Here is a 5000-nt window from a genome sequence, read left to right as displayed (position 1 = left end):
AATGCAAGAACAGGCCAAAAACTGGCCAAAACGGCCCAAAAACGGGCCAAAACTGGCCATTTTTGGCTGCGCGAGCGGCGAGCGGCGGACAGCGAGCGAAGCGAGAGGCAGCACCGTCCCTGCTATACGAAAGCCCCATCCAGCCCTGTGCCACCCGGGGGGTTCCAGGGTGCTGAGATGGCTGACGTTTTGCTCCGCTCTCGACGGTCACCGCGCAATGCAAGAACAGGCCAAAAACTGGCCAAAACGGCCCAAAAACGGGCCAAAACTGGCCATTTTTGGCTGCGCGAGCGAGCGGCGAGCGGCGGACAGCGAGCGAAGCGAGAGGCAGCACCGTCCCTGCTATACGAAAGCCCCATCCAGCCCTGTGCCACCCGGGGGGTTCCAGGGTGCTGAGATGGCTGACGTTTTGCTCCGCTCTCGACGGTCACCGCGCAATGCAAGAACAGGCCAAAAACTGGCCAAAACGGCCCAAAAACGGGCCAAAACTGGCCATTTTTGGCTGCACGAGCGAGCGGCGAGCGGCGGACAGCGAGCGAAGCGAGAGGCAGCACCGTCCCTGCTATACGAAAGCCCCATCCAGCCCTGTGCCACCCGGGGGGTTCCAGGGTGCTGAGATGGCTGACGTTTTGCTCCGCTCTCGACGGTCACCGCGCAATGCAAGAACAGGCCAAAAACTGGCCAAAACGGCCCAAAAACGGGCCAAAACTGGCCATTTTTGGCTGCACGAGCGAGCGGCGAGCGGCGGACAGCGAGCGAAGCGAGAGGCAGCACCGTCCCTGCTATACGAAAGCCCCATCCAGCCCTGTGCCACCCGGGGGGTTCCAGGGTGCTGAGATGGCTGACGTTTTGCTCCGCTCTCGACGGTCACCGCGCAATGCAAGAACAGGCCAAAAACTGGCCAAAACGGCCCAAAAACGGGCCAAAACTGGCCATTTTTGGCTGCACGAGCGAGCGGCGAGCGGCGGACAGCGAGCGAAGCGAGAGGCAGCACCGTCCCTGCTATACGAAAGCCCCATCCAGCCCTGTGCCACCCGGGGGGTTCCAGGGTGCTGAGATGGCTGACGTTTTGCTCCGCTCTCGACGGTCACCGCGCAATGCAAGAACAGGCCAAAAACTGGCCAAAACGGCCCAAAAACGGGCCAAAACTGGCCATTTTTGGCTGCGCGAGCGAGCGGCGAGCGGCGGACAGCGAGCGAAGCGAGAGGCAGCACCGTCCCTGCTATACGAAAGCCCCATCCAGCCCTGTGCCACCCGGGGGGTTCCAGGGTGCTGAGATGGCTGACGTTTTGCTCCGCTCTCGACGGTCACCGCGCAATGCAAGAACAGGCCAAAAACTGGCCAAAACGGCCCAAAAACGGGCCAAAACTGGCCATTTTTGGCTGCACGAGCGAGCGGCGAGCGGCGGACAGCGAGCGAAGCGAGAGGCAGCACCGTCCCTGCTATACGAAAGCCCCATCCAGCCCTGTGCCACCCGGGGGGTTCCAGGGTGCTGAGATGGCTGACGTTTTGCTCCGCTCTCGACGGTCACCGCGCAATGCAAGAACAGGCCAAAAACTGGCCAAAACGGCCCAAAAACGGGCCAAAACTGGCCATTTTTGGCTGCACGAGCGAGCGGCGAGCGGCGGACAGCGAGCGAAGCGAGAGGCAGCACCGTCCCTGCTATACGAAAGCCCCATCCAGCCCTGTGCCACCCGGGGGGTTCCAGGGTGCTGAGATGGCTGACGTTTTGCTCCGCTCTCGACGGTCACCGCGCAATGCAAGAACAGGCCAAAAACTGGCCAAAACGGCCCAAAAACGGGCCAAAACTGGCCATTTTTGGCTGCACGAGCGAGCGGCGAGCGGCGGACAGCGAGCGAAGCGAGAGGCAGCACCGTCCCTGCTATACGAAAGCCCCATCCAGCCCTGTGCCACCCGGGGGGTTCCAGGGTGCTGAGATGGCTGACGTTTTGCTCCGCTCTCGACGGTCACCGCGCAATGCAAGAACAGGCCAAAAACTGGCCAAAACGGCCCAAAAACGGGCCAAAACTGGCCATTTTTGGCTGCGCGAGCGAGCGGCGAGCGGCGGACAGCGAGCGAAGCGAGAGGCAGCACCGTCCCTGCTATACGAAAGCCCCATCCAGCCCTGTGCCACCCGGGGGGTTCCAGGGTGCTGAGATGGCTGACGTTTTGCTCCGCTCTCGACGGTCACCGCGCAATGCAAGAACAGGCCAAAAACTGGCCAAAACGGCCCAAAAACGGGCCAAAACTGGCCATTTTTGGCTGCACGAGCGAGCGGCGAGCGGCGGACAGCGAGCGAAGCGAGAGGCAGCACCGTCCCTGCTATACGAAAGCCCCATCCAGCCCTGTGCCACCCGGGGGGTTCCAGGGTGCTGAGATGGCTGACGTTTTGCTCCGCTCTCGACGGTCACCGCGCAATGCAAGAACAGGCCAAAAACTGGCCAAAACGGCCCAAAAACGGGCCAAAACTGGCCATTTTTGGCTGCACGAGCGAGCGGCGAGCGGCGGACAGCGAGCGAAGCGAGAGGCAGCACCGTCCCTGCTATACGAAAGCCCCATCCAGCCCTGTGCCACCCGGGGGGTTCCAGGGTGCTGAGATGGCTGACGTTTTGCTCCGCTCTCGACGGTCACCGCGCAATGCAAGAACAGGCCAAAAACTGGCCAAAACGGCCCAAAAACGGGCCAAAACTGGCCATTTTTGGCTGCACGAGCGAGCGGCGAGCGGCGGACAGCGAGCGAAGCGAGAGGCAGCACCGTCCCTGCTATACGAAAGCCCCATCCAGCCCTGTGCCACCCGGGGGGTTCCAGGGTGCTGAGATGGCTGACGTTTTGCTCCGCTCTCGACGGTCACCGCGCAATGCAAGAACAGGCCAAAAACTGGCCAAAACGGCCCAAAAACGGGCCAAAACTGGCCATTTTTGGCTGCACGAGCGAGCGGCGAGCGGCGGACAGCGAGCGAAGCGAGAGGCAGCACCGTCCCTGCTATACGAAAGCCCCATCCAGCCCTGTGCCACCCGGGGGGTTCCAGGGTGCTGAGATGGCTGACGTTTTGCTCCGCTCTCGACGGTCACCGCGCAATGCAAGAACAGGCCAAAAACTGGCCAAAACGGCCCAAAAACGGGCCAAAACTGGCCATTTTTGGCTGCACGAGCGAGCGGCGAGCGGCGGACAGCGAGCGAAGCGAGAGGCAGCACCGTCCCTGCTATACGAAAGCCCCATCCAGCCCTGTGCCACCCGGGGGGTTCCAGGGTGCTGAGATGGCTGACGTTTTGCTCCGCTCTCGACGGTCACCGCGCAATGCAAGAACAGGCCAAAAACTGGCCAAAACGGCCCAAAAACGGGCCAAAACTGGCCATTTTTGGCTGCACGAGCGAGCGGCGAGCGGCGGACAGCGAGCGAAGCGAGAGGCAGCACCGTCCCTGCTATACGAAAGCCCCATCCAGCCCTGTGCCACCCGGGGGGTTCCAGGGTGCTGAGATGGCTGACGTTTTGCTCCGCTCTCGACGGTCACCGCGCAATGCAAGAACAGGCCAAAAACTGGCCAAAACGGCCCAAAAACGGGCCAAAACTGGCCATTTTTGGCTGCACGAGCGAGCGGCGAGCGGCGGACAGCGAGCGAAGCGAGAGGCAGCACCGTCCCTGCTATACGAAAGCCCCATCCAGCCCTGTGCCACCCGGGGGGTTCCAGGGTGCTGAGATGGCTGACGTTTTGCTCCGCTCTCGACGGTCACCGCGCAATGCAAGAACAGGCCAAAAACTGGCCAAAACGGCCCAAAAACGGGCCAAAACTGGCCATTTTTGGCTGCACGAGCGAGCGGCGAGCGGCGGACAGCGAGCGAAGCGAGAGGCAGCACCGTCCCTGCTATACGAAAGCCCCATCCAGCCCTGTGCCACCCGGGGGGTTCCAGGGTGCTGAGATGGCTGACGTTTTGCTCCGCTCTCGACGGTCACCGCGCAATGCAAGAACAGGCCAAAAACTGGCCAAAACGGCCCAAAAACGGGCCAAAACTGGCCATTTTTGGCTGCGCGAGCGAGCGGCGAGCGGCGGACAGCGAGCGAAGCGAGAGGCAGCACCGTCCCTGCTATATACGAAAGCCCCATCCAGCCCTGTGCCACCCGGGGGGTTCCAGGGTGCTGAGATGGCTGACGTTTTGCTCCGCTCACGACGGTCACCGCACCACGCAAGAACGGACCATAAACAGGCCAAAACAGCCCAAAAACGGGCCAAAACTGGTCATTTTTGGCTGCGCGAGCGAGCGGCGAGCGGCGAACAGCGAGCGAAGCGTGAGGCAGCACCGTCCCTGCTATACGAAAGCCCCATCCAGCCCTGTGCCACCCGGGGGGTTCCAGGGTGCTGAGATGGCTGACGTTTTGCTCCGCTCACGACGGTCACCGCGCCATGCAAGAACGGACCAAAAACAGGCCAAAACAGCCCAAAAACGGGCCAAAACTGGCCATTTTTGGCTGAGCGAGCGAGCGGTGAGCGGCGAACAGCGAGCGAAGCGAGAGGCAGCACCGTCCCTGCTATACGAAAGCCCCATCCAGCCCTGTGCCACCCGGGGGGTTCCAGGGTGCTGAGATGGCTGACGTTTTGCTCCGCTCACGACGGTCGCCGTGCCACGCAAGAACGGACCAAAAACAGGCCAAAACAGCCCAAAAACGGGCCAAAACTGGCCATTTTAGGTTGCGCGAGCGAGCGGCGAGCGGCGAACAGCGAGCGAAGCGTGAGGCAGCACCGTCCCTGCTATACGAAAGCCCCATCCAGCCCTGTGCCACCCGGGGGGTTCCAAGGTGCTGAGATGGCTGACGTTTTGCTCCGCTCACGACGGTCACCGCGCCACGCCAGAACAGACCAAAAACAGGCCAAAACAGCCCAAAAACGGGCCAAAACTGGCCATTTTTGGCTGCGCGAGCGAGCGGCGAGCGGCGAACAGCGAGCGAAGCGAGAAGCAGCACCGTCCATGCTATACGAAAGCCCAATCTAGCAAAGAACAGCCCAA

The sequence above is a fragment of the Musa acuminata genome, unplaced genomic scaffold (genome assembly GCF_036884655.1).
Source record: "Musa acuminata AAA Group cultivar baxijiao unplaced genomic scaffold, Cavendish_Baxijiao_AAA HiC_scaffold_828, whole genome shotgun sequence".
NCBI classification, from domain to species: domain Eukaryota; kingdom Viridiplantae; phylum Streptophyta; class Magnoliopsida; order Zingiberales; family Musaceae; genus Musa; species Musa acuminata.
The sequence above is the reverse complement of the archived record's forward strand: the minus strand, read 5'-3'. Positions refer to the sequence as shown.